The sequence below is a fragment of the Stegostoma tigrinum genome, chromosome 16 (genome assembly GCF_030684315.1).
Source record: "Stegostoma tigrinum isolate sSteTig4 chromosome 16, sSteTig4.hap1, whole genome shotgun sequence".
Lineage (NCBI taxonomy): Eukaryota > Metazoa > Chordata > Chondrichthyes > Orectolobiformes > Stegostomatidae > Stegostoma > Stegostoma tigrinum.
The window spans coordinates 51,055,215-51,079,895 of record NC_081369.1 but is presented as its reverse complement, the minus strand read 5'-3'; the positions used below and the strand labels follow the sequence as shown (position 1 = coordinate 51,079,895).

General features: G+C 38.0%; 1 long non-coding RNA gene across 1 annotated transcript; it reads right to left on the bottom strand.

The window, feature by feature from the left end:
* Positions 1–679: 679 nt before the first annotated feature.
* LOC125460083 (uncharacterized) lies at positions 680–23,999 on the bottom strand. The gene is made up of 3 exons (XR_007249171.2): positions 23,774–23,999; positions 3,667–3,790; positions 680–1,371 (listed from the first exon to the last, which is right to left on the bottom strand). It is a non-coding gene; the product is annotated as an uncharacterized LOC125460083 (long non-coding RNA).
* Positions 24,000–24,681: the final 682 nt, after the last annotated feature.

Here is a 24,681-nt window from a genome sequence, read left to right as displayed (position 1 = left end):
TGGTGGTAATGGAGGCATTTAATCAAGTGGATAGGTGGAAGATGGGGACTTTGTCGTCTGACTGGATCATCCAACGTTGATGGGCAGTGATTTATATTCTGTAAATGAGAACGTGTGAGGGGAATTTGATTTGTAACAGCTATTATTTAAATAAAAACAATCATACTAAAAAATCTATTGTGTAATATACGGTAATGACATATCATTGTCACTTCAGGAATTTAAGACAAAAATAGATGACAACATTTTTGTAAACAACCACTAAATAGTTTTGCTGATTCCTTCATGAGGTGAAAACAGATGGTAATAAGGCGAATGTGCTTATTCCAATATCATTTCAATTTTGCTGCATGTTAATGTTTACATTAAAACATGGTGGAAAAATAATCAAAAAAATTCAAGATTTCTGTAGCTGAGCATGTATCAGTGAAAGCTTGTCACTTTTGTTTTCCTCTTTTTCTCAGTTAGCTGCCCCTTCCCCTTGCTGTCGATAAAGGGGAAATGGGTTAATTTAAATTATGAGGGTTTTGTTTCTCTTCAGCCAGAGTCACTACAGTACTATTTGCTTTACCGACTTGCCTTTTTACTCTCATCCCTTACTGAGGTACTCTGAAGGGTTCCTCAAACCCTGGTTTTTGGATTTCGGCTTTTGAAATAAACCCACGCAAAATCCTGTAAAATGAAAACCAAGGTAGGGTTCATTTATTAATAAGACATTAAAAACTCAAAGAACTGCTTCGCTGCTTCAATCACATGTAGTCATACAAGGTAGAAGGATAAAATAAGGGAAGTTCCAAAAAGCTTCTTAAAAATACATAGATATTGAAATCAGTTAATGCAACAGTGTCCACTGAGTCAATACACAATTTGATGTCTGCAAGTGGCTGATCTTGTCACAGTTCTTTTTCTGGGATCTGTGGTTCTGATGGGTGGCCAAAGATACCAAATTCAATTTGGCAGATAAAGTTTGAGGTTTTTTCTGGTGATGAGACTTTTCAGGGAGAGAGAGAGATGGAAAGTAAGTCCAGCTGCTCTGGTCTGGAGCTGCTCCTCTTGTAACATTAAAAGAGCATCTGTAGTCAAAAGTCAAAACTGTACATTTGAACAATTCAGTATGCAATGGGTACCAGTCATGTCCCAGAGTGGTTTTTGCTGAACCAGTCAGCGAAGGAAGGCATTTTGATCATCCTCATCAAAATGGACATTGTCAGATGAAGAGATGAGGGTTCATCTCAGTGGCCAATTGTCAAGTCATTAACAACTTGGTAACAAACTGTTGTGATTTGCAATTAATAATTAAATACAGTGGATGCTGGACGTCAGACCTGGAAACAGAAAAATGCTGCAGAAACTCGGTGAGTTTGGTGGTATCTGTGGAGAGAGAAGCAGAGTTAATGTTTCCAAACTGAAGAGTTTTTATTGGATTGACAATTTCTTTGTGTCATGGTCTTCATGGGAATCGAGAGGTTTCAACGCAGCTTATTATCACACGTGCCAGGTTAAATCTCCAGGAGCTAAAAGACTAGCTGGTTTTGACTCACAGGAAACTCTGGAGGTTACTAGCTAATTCCAGTCATGTGACTGTAGTAGCTATCTTAAGGGCCCAATGGTGTTGACCATTTGTTTCTTAAAAAAGATTGAAGCAGGAGAATCATAAGAGAATATAGTTTTAACACAAAAGCAAAATATGAATTCTCTTCATGCGCTCTTGTCATTACATCCACATAATGAAGAAAGTTTACATGGATATTGGTTTAGTCTCCATTACATGACTAAGTGGCCTTTATTTATGTGAACCCAGACTTTGCATGCCTGCAGGTTATTTGATCCTCCAGGAGTTACAGCTGAGTTTGTTTAAGCCTTAAACAACTCTTCATGCAGGTGATCACTGGATAAATATTAGAGGTGGAATTTAATCATTGTGACAGGGGTCCCACTGGCAGATCCATGGGACAGAGATGGGCAGCCGCACACAGTCATGTGACAGCCTGTCAAATAATGAGCACAGGGTGTGGGGCCCACCACAGGACAGGAGTCGGGGTGGAAATACCAAGGGCAGCTAATGGATGTGCAGGTACTGGCGCCATTTCTAAAGAGCAGCTAGCCTAACCTCTGAAGCTTAAATGCCCCTTTAAAATCTTCACAGAGAGTGAATTTGAGATTGAAAGAAGAACCTCACAGAAGCACAATGTTTGATGCTAAAAGGATGTTTTTATCATATCATGAGAACTAGTTGAAGAATAAAAAGTCACCAATTGAAGATGGAGCTGAGGAGAGCATGGAGTGTTTTAGGAACTCTCTACCCCAGGGAGCAATGGGAGTAGGATTAAATAATTTTAAGGTAAAGTTAGATAAATACTCGATTAATAAGGGAGTCAAGATTACCAGGAGGTCTCAGTCATTTCAGTCACGTTTCTTATATGGCAGAGCAAGCTCAAGGGGCGAATTGGACTACGCTTATTCCAAATTCATATGTTCATATGCACACTTGCTCTTTGAAAGAATCTCAGAGTATGGATCTGAAAACTCAAGAGTCAAAATCAGTATCTGGTACCTTCAGAAACACAATGAACCCTGAGAAAAAACAGGACTAAGTAGACTTAAGAGTACAAAGAGCATAGCTCCACAGTTTGGCAATGCCTCCCTGCTTGTCTTCCTTTGGGGAATCTGAGCGTGATGGGGAGTCTTGATCCCAGCTGACCGAAGGAACAAACCCACCTGTCTAACCCAGGAAATCTGATCAAAGGTTTCAGTGAAGACAGATAGCTGTGGGGTGCATCAAAGAGACTGGGTCTAGTTCAGGAAGAGGTTGATTGGGCATGTGAATGAGTTTGAATAAGTGATGTGCATATTGTTGTTACACAACGCAGAAGTGATGGGTCTCTAACTGGAGGGAATCATAAGGGCAGTCATGCATTAACCTGTTCCTTGCAACAGGTGTCTTCGCAGGAGTAGTGGCAGGTGGATGACAAGTCTGTTTTTCTCAGTGACAGAGTCCTCCAAGTCCTATGGCAGTGGATGTGTGAGTGAAATATACTCAAGAGTCTATCATGGAATGAAACAGGGCAGCTGACAAAGGATAGATTGCATCATGCTCTGGAGACTTATGCTCACCTTTTACCTGCAAGAAAAAAGGGCCCACAGCAAGTATGAAAGGGCAAAGATAGGAGGAGGAACACTAGACAGCTGAGTTCTGACTCCTTTCCAATATTCTAACTTGTATTAACTCAGGGATTGATATGGCTTACAAATTGAATAATTTAAAATAGCTTTGTTAAAAGATTGGTGGGATGTGTTTATACAATCAAACCTTACAAGCAGGCAACAATTTGCAGAGCAACACAAACAGTATACTAATGGAAGTTGCTGGAAAAGCTCAGCAGATCTGGCAGCACCTATGAAGAAAAAAATCAGAGTTAATGTGTTGAGTTTGGTGCCTCTTCCTCAGGTCACTGGACCCAAAACGTTAACTCTGACATTTTTTCTTCACAGATGCTGCCAGATCTGCTGAGCTTTTCCAGCAACTTCTGTTTGTGTTCCTGATTTATAGCATCCACATTTCTTTTGGTTTTTATTATGAACAGTACACTTTTGAGTCGCCAACCTTTTCACTTCGCATGCCACAGCTCGATGGCAAAGCACACTTTCAGTCTGGTCTTCACTTACCGCACTGTCTGCTGGGTCCACATTCTTCACTTCTCCACTATTCAGACCGAGGTGGAACAGCTCCTGTTATGTCAATTCTCTCCTCATTGCTCCTGCTCTTGGAGTCAATCCTAAATTTCTCAACCTACATTACAAATGAATCATACTGTCAATTGTTGTGCATGTGAACAAAGTTGAAGCATTGCAAAAAGCAATCTCTGTTAAACAGCATTACGAACCATAACTCCATGAAAGCATATTCCTTAACAACACATCTTAAGTATGTTTTTCTTTTCCCCAAGTCCTCTGCTCTTCTAAACTCACCCCATTTGGCTAATTTTAATAACTCCTGTTCATTGTTGTCTTGGCAACTGTGTTTCTAAAACTGCATAAGCAACAAAATAGTCATTAACAAGAACAATCAACAAAAGCAGTAACAACAACAGCCTATATTCATTTTCACCTTTAACATAATGAAAAATCCCAAGATGTTTCACAGGCACATTAGTAAACAAAGTATACTACAGTGCAATCATAAGAGGGTGCAGTTTTAGGGTAAGAGGTAAGAGATTCACAGGGAATTTGGGGAAAAAAAACTTTTTCACTCAGTGAGTGGCAGGAACCTGGAATGCAATGCCTGGCAAGGTAGTGGAGACTGGATACCTTACAGCCTTTAAAAATTATTTGGATGGTTACTTCACATACCATAACATTCAAGGACATGGGACAAGTGCAGGAAATTGGGATTAGTGTACTTTTGATGTCAATTATGTCAGTGCACACTAGATTGGCCAAAGGGCCTTCTTGCTGCTGTATGAATCTATGAACCAAGCCACAAATCAGATGACCAAAGCTTGGTCAAAGTTGTAGGTCTTAAGAAGTGTCTTCAAGGAATAAAGTGAGGCAGAGAGGTGGAGAGATGTAGGGCAGGAATTATTTTGCTTGCAGCTTGGACAATAGAAAGCATGGACATGAATGATGAAAAGATTATGAATGGCAATGTTCAAGAGGCAAAAATTATATGAAAGTGGATGTCTCAGAGCATTTTGTGGCTGGAGGATATTGCAGAAAGTAATGGTTCTGAAGGGGTTAATGTTAAATTGACTCCATCATTCTACTGATGACAAACAAAGACTGTGGGTAAAGACATGTGATTCTCCACCAGCTTTCACAGGAAATGGACGTATGCACGTGTATTCATAAACCTAGGTCCTAGTAATTGTGCCTCACCAAATATTGTTGAATTTATTGGTATGGACAATAAACCATATTTTGTCTTAAATATGCTCTTGTTTTCATTCAAGGGAATGTGCATGCTGCTGGCTAGGACAGAATTTATTACCTATTTGTCATTGTCCTGGGGAAGATGGTGGTGAGATATTGTCTTGAACAACTTCACTCCTTGGGGTATTGGTGCATCCACATTGCTGTTAGGAGGTTCAAAGATTTTGACCTAGCAACAGTAGGGGAACACTGTTCCAGTTCCAAGTCAGGATGAACAGCAGCTTGGAGGGGAACTTGGTGGTCTTTCCATGCATTTGCTGCCTTTGTCCTTCTAGGTGGCAGAGATCGCAGGATTGGAAAGTGCTGTCTGCGGACATTTGGTGAGTTACTGCATTGCAACTAGTAAATGGTACCGACCGTACATCGGTGATTTTAGGGAATGAATATTCAAGATGGCAAATGGCATGCCAATCAAAAGGAACATTTTGTCCAGAATGGTGTCAAACTTCCTGAGGGTTGGTGGAATTGCACCTACCCAGGTAAGTAGAGAGAATTCCAGCAAATGCCTGACTTGAGGCATGTAGGAAGTGGACAGGCATTGTGAGTTCAGGAGCTGATTCACTCATTGCAGAACTCATAGCCTCTGAACTGTCCTGTAGCCATTGTATTTATTTGACTAGTCCAGTTTAGTTTATGGTCAATGATAACCCCCAAGATATTGATGGTGGGGAATTCAGCAATGGTAATGCCATTGAGTAACAAGGAGAAATGATTAGATTGTCTCTTGTTAGAGATGCTCATTACCTGACACGTATGATTTGTAAATGTTACTTGCCGCTTATCAAGCTAAGCCTAGCTCTTATCCATGTCTTGCTTAACATATAATGCTTCAGTATCTCAGGTGTTGTGAATGGTGCTGAACATTATATAATCATTAGTGAACATCCCATTTATGAAATTATGATAGAGGGGTGCATTATCAAGTTATGAAGTAGTTAAAGACTGTTGGGCCAAGGGACCTACCCTGAGGGATTCCTGAAGTGATGGCTGACATGTTTGAGTCCCAACAACCACCTTCCTTTCTGCAAAGTTTGATTCTAACCAGCAGAGATTCTCCTGATTACCAAAGACACATTTTGCTAGTGCTTGTTGATGCCATATTCTGTAAAATTCTACCTTGATGTCATGGGCAGTCATTTCATCTTGCTTGTATGGCAATTTATCTTCTACCACTCACTAGTTAGGTGCTACACAAAACTGCTGCACTAGCCTGGAGTCTCCAGGAAATGGAGATCAATCTCTAGGACATGACAGTGTGCAACCTTGGAGACACTTCACAGGAATATTATAAAAATTGCTTTTATTTTAACATTTTCTTTGACTATTTCTCTCAACTGCATGTAAAATGATTGAAAATGGGGTTAAAAAGGACTGATTGACATTCAGATACCATCCATTGAGGTATAAGGTTGGCTGTGATGGCTGATTAATGGCTGGGACATGGGGAACAAACATGTGATGAAATGTCCAGCAACATATTTAATTATAAACGGCAACCTTAAAATTAATACTGTTTCTCTCTCTTGAGATGCTGCCTGACCCTTTGAGTATTTCCAGCAATTAGGGCTTTTATTCATGTTTCTATCACTGCAATAATCTCCTCTCCAACATTTCTTTGCCTCCTCACCCACAATTTCTGTATTTATTTTGCCTTATTCTTCCTCCATATCCAAAATCCCCAACCGCCCACACCTGCTTGAAGGGCAAAGAAGTCTCTGACTGCCTCCTGTACTAACTGGCCATTTTATATCTGATATCTACTCAACCTCTTCTTCGGCAATATTCAAAGACTGAGCTTCCTCCCAGGGTAGAGAATTCCAAAGATACACCATCCTCTGAACTGCTTTCTGAAATAGCCTTGCAAGTCAGTCAGTTAACGGGCAAATAGAAACAGGCAATAAACCCTGGTCTTGCCCATGATACCCATGTGGCCTTGAGAGGATGAAGGAATTACTCCAGCTTTTATTTACTATAGCCCTTTGTCTATATGTCAATATTGTCACTTAATTAAAAAAAAACTCATCATGATCAATGCATTCTGAATCCATTATGTGTTTGTTTCTGCATGTTACTTATGCATGTATCCAGGTTATTTCTTTCTACATTGATATAAACATTTGGTTTAATTTGAAACACCTTTCTCTTTGTTGGAAAGGAACACTTCAAACATCGTTGTGGTATAAGAATTTTTTTTTGCCATCTTGCACGCATCTCAATTTGCCCCATACTCAAAAGAAATTATCCTTTCCACCACTTCAATCCCCAGCTTCAGAAATAACTAATATTTAAGAATAAAGAAGGAAAGGGTTCCAGTTAAATGATCAAATTCTGATAAAAACAATAAATCTTTCTTTTAGAGTGAAACAAAAGGGACAAATTAATTCTGCAGTCAGGCTATAAATTATCTCCAAAGTGCTCATAAGCTAAGCAGTGTGAGACATCATTGGGAGAACCATCTTAAATCATACGGGTTTGTTATTATGTAGGGCATGTGTCCAGTACAGTCAAGTAGGTTTAAAAAGTGCTTAGGTAGCCAGTTGGATTTTTACAACATTTATAAACATAAGCAGAATCCGTTTTAATGCTGTGATGAAGTAATGGATCCATATGTGCATGTAAGGAAAACAGAGTGAGATGTATTATCAAGCAAAACAAAACCAAGATATCTACTGCCTATGAACCATGCCCTGTCTGTAACTCAGCCTAGAAACTCAGTGCAACAACAGTGCAAAATAAAAAGAAATTATACCCATCACATCAACAGAATAGTACATTTTAATTTGCATGATTTTGTTTCACTGTTTAGACGAAACAATGTTATCCACGTAACTGCTTAATTATATTATCAATCTCTGTTGTGGGATTAATATCTATAAAACCCATCAACATTTAAAAGCTAACTGAATTAACTAAATATTACTTGCACTGAGGCACAGGCTGTTTTAAGGGAAATAATGGTAGAAGAGTTATTGTGCATAATTAAATCAGGATGTGTCATATATGAGTCACAGAATTGGTACAGCGCAGGAGGAGATAATTCAATCCATTGTGCCTGCACCAGTTCTCCAAATAAGCTTTTCATTTACTGCCATTCTGATGCCTTCTCCCTGTAATCCTGCACATTGCTTTCACACAGCCATCTACATTGCTTTCAAATGCCTCAACTGAACCTGCCTCCACCACATTCTCACATCGTACAGTTCGGATCCCAACCGCACGTTGTATGAAAAAAAGACTTTTCCTCATATCATATTTAGTTCTTTTCTGGCCAACACCACTTTAAATCTGTGCCTTCATATTCTTGATCCTTTAATGAGTGGGAACATTTTTTCCTTATTTCATCAAGAAGTCATCAAGACTTCTCATGAGAGGTCTCAAAAAGTATGTGGTTTTCTTCTGGGCCTTATTATCTCCCTGATGTTAAATTAGCAGCCTCTATAAACCCAGTTTTCAGTACTTCTTTTTACCTCATTAGCTGCTTATTCACCATTAACACCCTTAAGTAATTTTAAAACCCTGTCTATCCGAAGCCAGATTATTTGTGTCATATCTGAGGAGGTGTGCAACATATGCTCCAACATGTCAGAAGGGGATGCATGAGACTTTTACTTGCTTTATTAGTATGATCATAGTAGCTTTTAATCTTTTTCATTCATGTCTCCTCTCAACAATTTCTCTCAATTCTTCCATTTCCTTGCACCATGCTTTTGTTAAACTGAGCTGACTAAGTTCATCCCCTATGCTAATGTGTTCATTCCCAGAATCTCAAGCTTGTAAAATTCCTTACTTTTATTATTTGTCATCCCTGAAACTACTTGATTTTAAAATTCCAAAAAAAAATTATCATCTGACCATCTCTTGATTTTTTTAATCTTCTCTCAATTTCGTAATTTTTCAGTCCATGTTAATTATTCTTCCACATTATTAAATTGTAATGGTACAAATTGGTAAGTGATGATAAGCAAATTCATATTTCAAACATACAATAATTGAAATCTTAATGTTGTCAGTTTTCCCATTTAAAAGATACTTTATTAATTGCTTCAAAAGTCTACTGAAAAGATTAATTTCAACAGTTACAATTTAATTCTGATGTTGTTCCCTCTGGATTTACACTGAATTTTGTTTTGTTTCAATGTTCACATTTAACGCATTCATGGGACCATATTCCAAATACTTTTCATATCAAACAATGAGTTCAGTTAAAATAATAGGGAATAACATTACATGTTTTCAGCGAAGTGATTCATTTAATGAAATTTAAACTCTAAGTTATTACCAAGTCAACCATCTGAGAAATATTTAAAGATTGTAATACGTGGCCAAACTTTAACTAAAATAATGGGCAATTTAAAAGGAAACATGTTGTAGTTTATTGTTTATGTATTTTTGTAGACTAAATAAGATTACTTAGTTTGGGCTTTCTAATCACAATGCTTAGTCAGTTTGTATCTTGTGAATATTCTGTTTAGCTTCAGAAGGAAATAATCCATTTGTTAACCAATGACAGAGTAGCAAAAAGAATGATGCTCCATTTAAAATGCCACCCAGTACTGCGCTACACTCTAAGATGTGATTTTCTCTTCAGATCACTGAACTTTCATTATCTTATCACCTATCAACACTTCACTACATTTCTGAAAGCCGCCCAAGTTTGTAAAAGATCCTGAAATGTAGTCACCTTTTCTCATAATAAACAATCATAGATGTTGTGCAAAAAGAGCTAACCTAAATTTTACCATATTGTATATTCTTTTTACCTAGATTCCATTCATTAGAAGTTACAAAAGCTGCAATTATGCTGTTTTAATGGTGCTTGTGTTGGTTTGTATAGAAGGAAAAGGCTGTATATATTATTATATATGATATATGAATAAATTTCCCTATGGTTAGGATTTAATATTTGTGCATTATTGTTGTTCATCTCATGAAAATTTGGAACATACACAATGGATTATATTACTTGCACATTATAGATGAAGATTACCATAAATCATGCACATATAGTGAATTACCATAAGGTATAAATTCAAATCATACAGTTGCTATGGTATTTAGCCAGGCCAAGTGGTATATCTTGTAAACAACATAACTTAGAATGCTTTTGAGTTTTTTGTATCATGATTTAAAATATATTGCATGTCTCATGTTTTACTGACTTGCTTAAGTGTATGCATCCATGCAACTACACTCTGGAATGTCAACTTTTCAGAAATGTAAACATGTTTTAATTCTGGGTGCAGTGTAAAGTAAACTCGGTAAAAGTTTAGTGAAAAGAAAATTTGAAAGTTGAATTAGGTTCCAAATCATTACCATTAAAAGATATTATGGTGAGAAATTCTGGAAAAACTTCCTATTAATGTCTAATAACCTATCTGCAGTTATCATGTTACCAATACCAGCCACCTTAGCTGCTTTCCTCCAAAAGCTGCAAGCCTAATCTTTCACATGCAATACACATACTCACACATCCACATACATTATAACTAATATTGAGTTCATCATTGCTAGAATCTTAACTAGGTATGGTTTCAACATTCTATACTTATTCATTATGGGCAATCTTCCTGAAAATATAAAGAACATTTTTATAAACAAAGGCATTAAGATATCTCTTGTAACTTTGCTCACGGTCGGTCAAATGATGATGTGTTCCCTGAGCACAGGACTGCTATACTTGACAATGCACTATGTGTTTTATGTTCATTTTAAAGCATCAAAGCCTAAGTGTTAATTGACAGGCTCATCTCAATCAGGATTCAATCCTAGCTTGATCAGATTGGAATGTTCTATGTGTTATCAATTTTTCAGTTACTCCTGAAGAAGGTAGGTTCACAAAGGCGCCAGGAGCTGAGAGACTATGTTCATGAGAGCGCCTAATATAATTTCAGTATAGAATCAGATTGGCTACTGACTCCAGATCTATTGTGTACTGTATTGTCACCGTGACAGTTCATGGTGGAATTATTATTTAATGGCAACTCATCCATCACATTCAACATTTACTATCTTTACCACTGACGCAAAATGACAGCAGGTTGCCCAATGTCCAATACACAATATCCTTCAACAGTACCTTCCAAACCTTTGAAATTGTCCAGAAGGTAAATCCCATCACTTTCAAGTTCCACACCAACTCACACAACATCCTGACTTGGAACTGTACCACTGTTCCTCAACTGTCACTGGAATGAAAATCTTGAAACTCCTTCCTAGCAGCACTGTGGATGTTTCTAAAACCCACTGAGTGTTGTAGTTCAAGACGGCAGCTTACCATCACTTTCTGCAAAGCAATTAGAAATCAGCAATAAGTACTGGCCATCAGAGAGGCCCATATCCAACGAATGATTTTTACAAAAAGTAAATGAATGTTAAAAGACTGTTATGTAATGAACTGCCAGGGAAAGTGGTGGAAGCAGGTACTGTTACAACATTTAGAATACATTTGGACAGTTACATGAATAAAAAAAGGTTTAGAGGGATAATGGGCCAAAAACGGGCAAATGGGACTAGTTTAGTTTGGAAAACCTGTTTGGCATGGACAAGTTGGGTTGAAGGGTCTGTTCCCATGCTGTATGACTTTTATTTTCTGAGGGTCATGTGAATCATTCCAAAAGTAATGTATATGCCAATGAGAACATGAGCTACAACTTCATTGATATTTTGAGGATGGGCAACAAGAGATCCTTGTTTTAGGTTAAAGCTAATGTCCTAATTTGACTACACAGCCAGACAGCTCCAATCACTTGCTTCTGAACTAAATATGAAAATCAAAGCTCATCCAGCTTCAGACCGTGTTACCTGAAAATCAAAGCCTGTCTTAATCAATATGAATGCATGCAATGCATGCTTTTTCTGATGAAGGGTCGAGGCCCAAAACGTCAGCTTTTGTGCTCCTAAGATGCTGTTTGGCCTGCTGTGTTCATCCAGCTCCACACTTTATCTTGAATGCATGTAAGATGTTTTAACTTAACCAAATGTTGTTGGTTGTACTATCTTTCAGATGAAATGATACACTAAAAGCTCAAATGGCTGAGAGGTTCAGTGGATGTAAAATGTTTCTTGATATTGCTTGAGGACAGGCATTGGAGATTCACTTAGTATCTAGGACAATTTTTGCTTCTCAATCATGATCACACAAAAACAAAATCTGATAATCGCATTCTTGCTTGTGGAAATTTTCTGTACAAAAACTACCTTCTCATCAGTGAATAAACTCTGAATGTGTTTCACTGTCTGTAATGGATGTTTGGGTGGTCCAAGGTTGCAAAAGGTGTTATATAAATGCAAGTATTTCTTTTTGTTACAACCCTTAAAGTTTTTGGTTGTAATCCCATCATTACCATTAACTCTTGCGATTTTTTTCTCTGGGTGATGAGCTGTCACTAGAGTCAGCACAGCTGACACCAAAAAAGCAATCAGCAATTGCATTCAACTAAATAAAACGTCTTAGATAAAGTCGATGGTAGTTTTGAATGTTCTTTTTAATTTGTGAAAAGACTGACTAATGGTCCACGACGGTGCACCGTCCTTAGCAAATAAATCGAATACCTCTTCCATCGAAAAGGTTGAAATTCAAACTCATTTCCAGACTTCTGTAATTCAAAACTACTTGCTAATTGTGTTTTAAACTATATTCAATACTAAATTACAGCGGTTTCTCTGCCAGGACCTATGGTGGATTTGAATGGTGGAAGAACCATTCAGCAATCTTACAGTAATAAATATTATGCTTTGTCAATCAAATTTCAGGATGCGTTTAAAGAAACCTCAAACAAAATCCCAGATGTTACACAGAGGAACTGTAATCGCTCGTGTGGATTGTATGGCATAAAAGGTAATTGCATCGATTTTGATGTGGCTGTTTTTTTTAAGACTTAAGATTGCAATCCGCGTAAGAAGGATTATTGATTGCACATTACAAACCGTGCGGATTTTGGTTGATAACACGTCTTTTGAAACGCGCTGTATTGCTAAAAAAAACGCAAATGCACGAAAGGCTGTGAAAAACGTTGACCCAGGGTAATAGCCCCCTCATTGACAAACCTTCATGTCCTCGCATTTTACTTTGGCGAAACGTTCAGTTCAACAAATGCAGAAATTGAAAATGAGCCAAATGACTAGCTGTGGCAACTTTGATCATGATTAATCGAATGTGTGTTGTATGATTTATGTTCTTTGTGACTATAGCATCAATTTATCAAAGCGAGAATTTAGAACAGCTACAGTGAGTTCCACAGATACCACCCATTGAGAGAATGATTGGCTTATTTAGCTTTCAGCGATGTGAGTCATGAAATAATGAAGTTTTTGTTAAACCCATTGAACCCCCAATTTCTGAGCCGCTCTCAGCGCTCTATCTTTAAAACAAACGGTGGCGTCAGATGGGGAAGTCGAGTCCTACAGATCAGATCGTAAAGACAAAATATGTTTTCTTCAAAAAGTAACCTTAACTGTGCTGCTGAGTTTTGGGAACGTGGTTGGCGAATGTTTTGCCCCACACGCGAAAATGTTAAATCCAGATTTTAGACTATTTTCGTGCAGCGTGCAGGAAACAGAATGCATCCGTCACGTTTGCTTTTTTTTCGGCTGTTTGGGAAATGTTTTCTGTAAATAAATTAATATATTAGCATTTTGCTGATTAGATTGTATGCACACAGCACGTGTGGAGCTGACGTTCTTATCCAGAAATAATGGTGTACGTTAGAATCTATAGAAATATAGTGGCAAACGTCATGAGGTCCTAAAGTCTCTCTGAGATCGTAACAATTAAAATCGGGATGCCGCTGTGATTTTTTTGTTATTTCTTTGAATCTTCGACAATAGTAAATTATGAGTTTGTGCAGGCCTAGAAATATATTTTTGTAAGATAGAGATCACCAATTCATTTGGTTATTGCGTTTCCTAGCGTGAAATTATTAAAATGAAGAATGTACAGGACAATAAATAAGAATCAGCGCTATTGTACACTCTCCACACGGATAATAACGTATCCCACTAGAATCATATCGACTGGAATTGTTCTTTGGTTGGTGGGCTAATAATGGCGCGCTTCGGGCATTGGTGTTTCTTCAACAGATTGTATGCAAAACAAAAACTAGACAGCTTATATTTTGTGTGATGGATCTGGTATTCCTCTAATTGATAAACAAGGCAGTTCTTACGAGACTTAAAGAATGCATTACGTTTGAAAAACAAAACTGCAGACATCAGTGACTCTAGTTGCTTGTGAACAGCAAATCATAACCTCTCAGCTTGATAATTTGCATGAAGAAATGCGGTTAACGTACACTTAAGAACCCTAATGGAAAATGTCAGCCGAGGCTGGGTAAAAAGTCTTTCTTAACTGTGTAGAACAAAATCGTAATTTTTTCTTAAAGCAACCACTTATTGCTTCGGTAGGAAACCACCTCCAAGTGTTTTTTTTGGGACATATCAACCAACCCATTGTAAAGTGGACTGAAATACTAAGGGTTTGTATCGTTAGCCCATATCCAAAAGAAACACAAAGAAACCTACAGCACAGGAACAGGCCCTTCGGCCCTCCAAGCCTGCGCCGATATCCGTGCAATCACTTCCAAAGGGAAAGGGAGGGAAAACATAGATTGCACTAAACTAAAGGCGGTTTACACCCCAATCCCACTTATCAGTCCATGGTGTTTCTAAATAGATTTCACTAGTCAAGAATGAAGAGGTGACAAAGGATTATTCTTTGAAGCAAATGGACGCACGTTACTAGAGATCCAGTCTTATGGTTTCCGACCAGAATAAGCGGGCTTGGAGTGTCCGGAAATAATTTGGAAAAATATCCAAACGAAAATGCCATGCATATACAAAAGTGTATGACATCACTGAGAAGTCTGCAACGCTAACATATCACTGGGTAAGATACAGCTTTGTAACACATCACTGGAAAGGATGAGGCACTGTAACATGTCATTGGGAAAGGTACAGCTCTTGTTACATAACACTGGAAAGGATACTGTAAAACACTATAACACAGCACCAGGAAGGATACAGCACCACAACACCACTGGAAGGGTTACTGTACAGACTACAACACATTAATGAGAAGGATACAACACTGTAACATATCATTGGGAAGGATACTATACAATACTGGAGAAGGAGACAACACTGTAACATATCACTGGGAAGGATAAGTCACATGTGGCAATCTACAGCAATTCTTTGTTTAACGTAGAAAAAAATAAGTGTGCAAGAGGTCTAGTGTTGTACCAATTTTAATTGAATGTTGTGAACAAACAAATATTGCCAATTTAGTCCTATCTGGTTAAAGCAACCCTAGGTTAACAAAGATGTTAATAAAAATAAAAACACTAGCAGACAAAAGACAATGATAGATATAAGACGCAATATTTACATTTTTCATTGACTCTCAAATAAAAGACAGCAAATATAACCTTTCGTTTCCCTGCACTACCAATAAGTGAAAATTACAATCTTGTATTAATTTAACACCTAGTTACCTACTCTTGTACACAACACAATGAAAATCGCCGTGATGTGCATTGTATCTAATCTCAGAATAAGTAAACTCCAACTTTATAAGAATCTTCTGATAAACGGGTGAGCAATTGAGATCGTAGCATTTTTTTAAGTCTAGTATCGACCTAATTTGAAGATATTCAATTATGTCGTAAAGATGTAAATCAGGATTTTCTAGCGAATGAAGAAAATGTGCCAAGTTATTATGTAACTAATTGAATCATGAAATCCAAAGCATAGAGCAACTTTAAAAAAAAATCTTAAATTCTTAAATCCTATTCTAATATATTTCAACGAAATTGTTTGGAAACGAAATAAGTTGAAATCCGAAACGGATATGCCATGTGATTATTCTGTTTCTGCTGTGCGTATCCAAGTTTCAAAACTTTGCTGAACTCACTTCACATATGTCCTTTTGGTGCTCCTGGGCCAACACAGAGACAAGTCAATGATCCAAAAATATAATTCACTTAAGATGTATCACACGAGATTTAGATTTCAGGAGATTAAGTTTGACAACTAATTTTACATGATCATATTTTAAAATATTTAAAATGTTCTATGTTCTATACTTGTTTCCAAGAAGTATTTGTTCTGATTGATCTGATACACCAGATAGTCTTCGTTAGATTATCATACTAAACCCATGTGATCTTTCATGCATTTCCAGACCATCATTTTCCGCACTGGCGCAAAAGAAGGTCCATGTGGCAAAACGGACGAGACAGGAATTCTTTGTACATGACAGACTTATAACAGCACTTGAGTACAATCAACACGTATCATGTTAGGGACACCGTACAAATCGATACAACCTGCCGCTATTTAATCGTCGTTAGCAATGTGGTTGCATTAAGTTTGCATCGATGAGTTCTGGACATTCGACCAAAGCTTTCTCACTGAGACGGTGGAACGTTTTCTAAAGCAACAAGCCGTCCTAAAAGTATTTCTAAGCTAGAATTTGCGAAGAATGTAATTTTTCGTTCTCACTCAACTGTTCGAAAAATTCACCTGCTCAGTGCTACTAATCCAAGAACTTCGAAACTGCCTCAGCATGAACTTGTACAATTAATTTGCATTTTAAAGAAAAACTGGTGTGCTTGTGCTACAGTGTGTTCTAGTGTGTAAATTGTCACTAAGTTGTGGCTATTGTGCAAAAACAAAGGGTAATAACTATTCGGAATTCACTGTCAAGTCGATTCTATCATTGGCTATCTATGTACTTGGTCATCGATTTCTCCCAAATCTCCCAATTTCTCGCTAATGACAACACGTGTATTTCTCTTAACCTATTCTCTACTTCTAACGACTTTCGATGAACCAACCTTAGAACAATTTCATGTTTTGACCGATCTGCTGTACCTTTTACTATTTTCAGATTCTGTTTCAAATTTCTAAGCTCCTTAAAACGAAAGCGTAAATCTTTGCAGATAAATAAATCCTAAAAACCTGAAACAAAAACAGCAATTGTGGAAAGTGCTTAGCGGGTCTGGCAGCATTTGTGGAGAGAGAAACAGAGTTAACGTTTTCAGCTAAGTGTGATTTCTTCAAGCCTTATGTTTCTAGTATCGAAGGAAATGTTTAATGAAACAATTAAGACCATAAGATTTCGAAATAGGAATAGGTCGTTCAGCCCCTTGAAACTGCTCTGCCATTCAATAGGATCGTGGATGATCTGACACACCTCACTTTCCTAAGCTTTTCCCACAACCCTTGCTTCCGCTATTGATCAAGAATGTATATCAGCCTTAAATAGACACAAGGACTCTGTTCCCGCAGCTCTCTGAGGCTAGGACTTCCAAAGGCTCATATCCCTTTGTGAGAAGAAATTTCCCCTCATCTTAGACTTAAATTGGTGTCCCTTAATTCTAAAGCTGTGCCCTCTGGTCTAAGACTATCCCGTGAGGGGAAACATTCTCTTATCATTTACACTGTCAAGCCCCCTTAGAATCCAATATCTTTCAATGAGATCACCTCTTATTTTTCTAAATTCCAATGAGTCCCAACCTGTGTTCATAGTATTTGTTGTGTGCTAGTTAGGACTGTTTTGTATCTTTCTCCAGATTTATTTATTGTCTACTGTAAGATCGTTGACACAACAAAACGTAGACCCTGCTGAATTTCTTAATGCTGAAACTATTTCGTTGGTATTGCCGTAGGGTGTGGAAGTAACTGACTTTTGAACTGGCCAAAATTCGCTAAACGACCACAACTGACATAGAAGTAAATATGCATTTGTTCCTTTTATTCTAGTCTCTTGACAGTGATAGTCCCTTATCATGTGTGTTTACTTCAGGTCAAGTCGGCTATGTCCCTGCAACATTCAGTCCTGCTTTCAATCAATGAAGAACCTCGAAGAAAGACCTCTAGTGCTTACTCGGTAGAATTACAATTTCCGAACACAATAACTGTAATCCTCAACACCGAGCTACCTTAATACAATGCACTCTGCACACAATTGACATTTACAACGTTAGCATCACTATTTTCGCAACCGCATGCACTTTTAAATGGGTCAATCTCTCCTCAAAAAGATCATTCCAACAGCAGGAGATCTGGAAAACATTATCTCGAATTGACCTCAGCTGATAAAAGTGACAGTTTGAAAAATGGGCAAAGATATTGCATTTTGATACTTATTTAAACTGGTTGGAAATTGGAGTGGCCACTAATTCATGAGTGTCTAATTATATTGTCACGTTTGTACACAGTTGAGGTAAACATTGAAAGTGATTTCGTTCGAACCTGCTTTTTAGCCTGTTGACAGTTATTCAGTGCTAAACTGGGGTTCGATTTAGAAACGCATATTTCCGACAGTTACTTGTACCAGGACATGCAAATAGATTTAACAGCATTTTCTGAAAACCCTGAGTAATATTATGAATTTTGCGGGGAAGAGCAAGAACAAAAGTTCATCAAGATAAGGCGATTGCCAAGAAATTCAAAAGGAAATTCAGAAGGAGCTTCTTTATATAAGGAATGGTGAAAAATGTGAAACTGGCTACCGCAGAGAATGGTTAATGCCCACAATATAGATACCAGGGTTCCTTCACAATCTGTGCAAACAAACTAACATGAGTTTGTTTCTGTCTGTAGCGTCTTGGGACATTTCACAAGACAACAGATATGCTTTGCTGGTTCTGGCTGAGAAAGAGGGGTTCCTTAAATGCTGACACTTGTGAAAATTACTAAGTCGCTGTCTCTACATTAAGACACCAATGTAGTATCCCCTTCCGTGAGGTTTGAACCTAAGAGGGTTAAACTTGTTTATCACGACACCAAGACAGCAAATCTGGTCTTTTCCAAGTCTTGTTGTATGAAGCACGAAAAAAATACAATGAACTCAAACGGAGCTGGAAATCTTGCAAAAGGTATCTAATTAAGTAGAAAGTTAGAAATCGAGATGTTTCGCTTTGAGCAGAATGTGTAGTGAAAATAATCTATCTGATTGGAAAATATGTTTATAGTGCACAAAGTTGCTGTAAACAGTCAAAAGTCAAATCCGGTCAGACAGTTACATCATTGGTCAAAAAATTGGCGAAAGAATTTTAATTATTCAATGCTTTTATTAAGAATATTTTGCACAATCGAGTGCGTTGGCGTGTGGAGATTCAAATTTGGATTCATGCGTTATTTTGCTTGAGAATAGTGAAACCAATTACCCCACCCTCTTAACTAAAAAGGCAATTAAAACTACAATTAACAAGACAGCAACAAAAAAAATTGACAGAATTACGCCTATGGTGGTCTTGCCCCACATGCATCAACTTAGTTAAAAAAGTTAGCCTTTTAATCTTGACTTGTCTGTGGATAAAAAAATCCCTATTAACATAAATCTAAGTTTTGGGAAATGCATTCTAAAAGCTTGGTTTATCACTTATTGGCAGTGATTGCGATAAATGCGAGCGTCCCCCTCCCAGTAAAAAAAGTAGTTGAGGGTCAGTTTTACCAGCCTTTGGCCTGCGCGAGGGAAATGGATAGATTCATGGCACCTCTAACGCAACAAGCTTGGAGACAACGAAAGAAGGCTAATCGCCGCTAGGAATATTGGCGCACGCACATGAAACCCAATGAAACTTTCACTCAAGAACAGCGATGCCTTTGAGCAGGTAAAGGGACAAAATCGGTTGCACGTGCGTTACAGTCATGATCGCGAACCCCATTCGTTTCCGTATTATAACGCATACACACTTGGACCATGTTCCTGCATTTTAATACTTGGAGGTTGTCAACACGCGAATCCTAATATTTGGGTGTCGTTGAGGAAGCAAGAACGGCTAATGAATGATACTATCGTGTGTGCTGCCTTTGTTCAGTTTGGAATTCTGATAGAAAAAACTGCCAGTAATTACATATTTTGTCTGTTGACTGTCGTGCCAATGTTTGTGTTAAAGCAGACTCGAATTGTGCGTTTTGTTTAATGCTGGCGATACAAGATCAGATCATAAAACTGTGGAAGAGGCTGTAAATTCCCTCAACTACAGAGTTGTCACATATTTTGTGCAATCACGTCATGGAAAATCTGTCCCTTCGACTCAAGAGGCAGCCGGAATAGGTCGAGCGAGGGACGCCACAAAAGTAATTTAGATTTTCTGAGCCAAAACGTTGTAGACGGTGCTTTTGTAACTAGCGACTGTAAAATAACGTTAACGCTCTTCTGGACTCCATCCATCTCCTTTACCAAGTATAGGGTTCGACCAAGACTGCCTGTCAATGAAATCTGTGAGGATGTGACCTGTTCCGAAATCATAAAATGGGGACTATGGAGCTCATGCCTGTTCAACATGAACCCTTGTAAACAAACTTAAATTCTAGAGCACCTAACGGGTATATGATGGGATGCTCGTAGTTGAAATAAGGTGAAGTAGCAAATGCACCTTATCACCAAGTCAATGTATTTTATCCATTCCGTTTCACTTTGTTTCAAATACTAGCTGCACGTTGGTTCAGTAACTATTTTGCATGGTCACTGCAAATATTATGCTCCTGCTCTCTTCTAGTTTATAATTTACAAAGGCGTTACAAGTGTATTTAAGATTTAAAATTCAGTAACAAAACCTCGCCTGTTATGTTGCGGCATTAACTTAAATTGTATCAACACGTCAGTACGTTTGCTCCCCTGTCAACACACCCTGATACTACTTCAGCAACAGAAAACACAGCTGAATTGGAAAGCATTTCCTCCGCGTCAGCCGGTACCCTAATCTCTCCCATCTCGTAAAGTCCAGTTAAGAGAACATCATGCGCCATCAAGTCTTTCAGCCTAATGCATGGTTTGCTATGATCCTGCATAGATAGTACATAACCAAAACAAACTATTACCAAGAGCAATGTACAAGAAAGCAGTCAGGAAGATACATTTTACTGTTTTCTTTACTGTGTATTGTAGAATCATTTATAACACTCAAATCAAAATATTGACCTTGTATAAAATGACCTCCCTTTGTTTTGATATTCACGTTACTGGACAAAATGCTTCATCCTATTGTTTTATGTGCCTCCTTCATTTCACTGTTACTCCTGCTTTTGGGCTTTTTTTTGCTGAATACAATGATGAGCAAAAGTACAGCTCACAACATATCGCAAAAAGCGGGGAGAGAGGATAGACCAATTAGTTTCCAATCCTGGGTCCCTCTTTCCAGATGGCATTTGTAAGTTTTGTGCGTGTGCGTGCGTGTGTGTATGCTATTCACGAACCGACCTTGTGCCTCCATTAAGAAGACACTACATTACTCTGTCACCACCATGGGGGGAAAAGAAGCGTATAATAGCTGATGGAATTACTCCTGTCACTACCCCCTTGTCTTGTATAAACGTTGAGGGATCAATTTCCATGGCTGCCCTCAAGTTCTAAGTTAGGGAGGGTTTTATATTTAAATATTCGCTGTTGAAGGTGATCGGTGTGTGTACTTGTTGGGGGTGGGGTAGGGGGTTGCTAATTAAAATCAGGGAGTGGAACGGGGCACACGCGTGCCTCCATTCCAGCGAGGTGGGTGGTCTCGGCACCTCTCTCTACCTCAGCCCCCTGAGCGCTGATAAATGCCTGGCCCCGGCTAACAGGGTCACTGATTGCGCAGCCTGTTTACAATAACTTCACCCAAACCTGGGTCTCTGCACAGCATAATACCCCTTTTATTAACGTTATTTGCACCTCCCATGCAATCTCGAATATAATCAACACGACTCGGCCGGTGCCGAATTTGATCTTAAACGGAAACTGCTTTTTAATGGGTGGTGGTGGGAGGCGGGGTGGGGGTGGGGGTGGGGGGACCAAACTGGCCCAAGAGGGTGGGATGGGAACTGTAAAACGCTGACTTCCCAAAAGAGTTGGTTTTATAACAGACGTTGTTTTAAATAACGCACATGTATAATTTTAGATTGTTAAAATTCAATAAGCGCGGTAATAACTTCAATATTGACTCAGTAGATCATTTTGTACCATGGGCATGAGAAAATATTGCACACAGTCCATCCACATGCACTTAAATCAGATTATGTTGAAACGAGTTCACTCATCAACGGTGATCTCAGACCATGGGTTTTCACGATTAAGAAAGAACTTTTTTCTCCATAAATAAAATTTACAGCTTCTTTATTTATCGATTTTGCATTTTAAGTGGAAAGCTCTCTGCACAATATAAAAAACAAGAATCTATAAAACTATTGTCTATTACAGTCGAAGATGTAAAGCATTGTCAGTCATCAATGCACGCAAATAAAGCTGTACATTCCAGTGTGAACATTTCGTTCAATCAAATAAAGCTGAAACCTTCTTTGGTACTTCGATAAATCACAACTTTTCTATATTTTGTGTTTAAATTATATATGATTAGAACAATATGCATGAGACCAGAATTTAATTTAAAATTAATGTGCGCCAACAAATCCTACACGTTTTTCTCTTGTTTGGATCTTTTCCTTACTCGAAATAAACTTTTTGTAACAATTCTGCTGATAGTTAAGGAGCCTGGATGCGTGTGGGCGAAGCGTGTGAATATTATCAAAGAACAGCAGTTCAACATATAGGTATAATATTATTACAAAAAGGCGTTGGCGTAAAGACTATCAAAACAAGGAAATTAAACAATTGAAGTATAATAGATCGAAAAACAACTTAACAACAGTCTGTTCAATAATCAACCTTAAGTATTAACAAAAGAATCTCTAAACTGGTTAGGGAAACATGCCACTTGAATGCAGCGTGTATTTAAAACTTTCCAATTTGTCTTATCCACTGGAATACACAGATCGGCTTTCGAACTCCTGTCGAGGTTTCACGAGGAATTCAACAAGTTTTATAGTTTTGCTTTTACCCTACTTGCCAATGTGTTTAAAAACAAATACATCTCCAAGTATCATACCGTAGTTGCATTGCACCAACGCTTCCTTGCAATATTGTTAGCTGCTGTGTTTCATTTTCTTTTGAGTTTTGCTTTCTTTTTGCTATCAACCATATTATGTTTTGCCAAAGCTAGGAAATACAATCACTTCGAACGTTAAGTATATTCCCGATTTCCATCGTTTAAAAATAAAAACGAATTAGCTCTTTGCAGCCAGATTACATTCGGGATGTGATCTTGTAAACCACGGCTTTGTTTTAACATTGTGATGTGATTGTGTTCTTGCGAGAAACACAATTCAGACCTGTTGAAAATGCTCAATGTGGATGGGACAGCTGTGAATAGGGTCTATGCATTGACGAGGAATATAACACATTTGTTGCCAACCACTATTACAAGTCAATTGGCGGCTCCTTGACGGCCGCGCTACTTTGCAAAGTATGTTTCGTGTCGTAAGTGATATCAAAACTCTTACTTTCCGGAAAACCTTACTTTTCGCTGAAAAAAAGGAAGCAACTCGGTTACAGAATCTCTAAGGTGCAACACATTCAATTTGAAGTTAACTCTCGGGCGAAATTAGATGCAAATTCCCTTGAAAATCACACTTCTTCAAGATTTGATTTACAGAGGTGTAGTTCTTCCTAGGAATTTAGAGTTCAAATTTATCTGCATTAAATAACATTTCTCCAACATAATCCCAACTTTATTAGAAATCCGGCGTTATATAGATGAATTAACTTTTTTAAACAATTTCGAGATCTTACCAGAGAACGAGATGTGGGGGGAAATCAGGGTTACAGGCGCCGTCTGGTCGTGTCGCATACATTAGCTTTTGTAGTTCATCTTTTTGAACTATGTCAACCACCAGCAAGAGTGACACTTTCTAAAACCAGAACGCCGAATGAAAGCAAGTCTTTCTCACTGTTGTCTTCTAATCACAGAAAATCTTTCACACTGTGTAGAAGAAGTGCGGAGATATCTGTGATGTCTCTTACCTTAGTTTTTTTTAGAAAAAGATGCGACACGTTATTGCAAACGATGCCAGGCGCCGAGGCTGCTCGTTCACGTCGCTGCTTTTTCCCTCTCTCTCTCTCGGAGTGTGTGTGGCAAAGTCTGTGCAGGGCCAGAAACTGGGCACAATTCAGCTTGCAATGACTTATTTATGTATACATATATAAAGAGAATATCTAAACAGTCAGGCGTGAGGCTACAAAAGAGCATTTTATAAGTAACAGAAAAGAAACAGTATTAAATGGGATTTCACTGAAATTTCTTTAAAGGAGCAGATTGCAGATTGTTTACATTGTTTTTGTATAAACATCCTGTACATGTTCCTGTCTATTAAACATAAGTTTTCAAACAAGGGACAGAATGTGTATCTGATCCAGATTCTAAATATCAGAAAATCTAATCGTAATTTATTATCAACGATTTCTTAAAATTATATCTAAACTGATTCATAAAGTACAATAAACACCCCGTCCTGTTATGAGATTTAACTTTACGTCTTAAAATTTAAAAATATATAGACCACCAATTCTGCAACTTTTCATTTTTGCCAGCCTGAAAACAACGTTCCTCACCTTTGAATGATTGATTCTTTAAAAAAAACTAATATATATATTGAACAATTCTAAGTCAATTTTGTGCTCTTTGTGGCTTAAAAAGTTGTTCATGGTTTAATATTTATATTTATTCATGTTTCCATTTAAATGAACTAACTGTATTTAATATCCGTGTGTATGTGTGTGGAGATATATAAACCTATCTACATAGAGATTCCCCCACCGCCCCCAAACATTATAGCTGGTTTGAACTACGTAGAGAAAGACAGACACCATATCAAATCGCTAATGAAGGCGGGTGTTGAGGAGCATTCACAGCCCACCAGTCCTGACCGAGG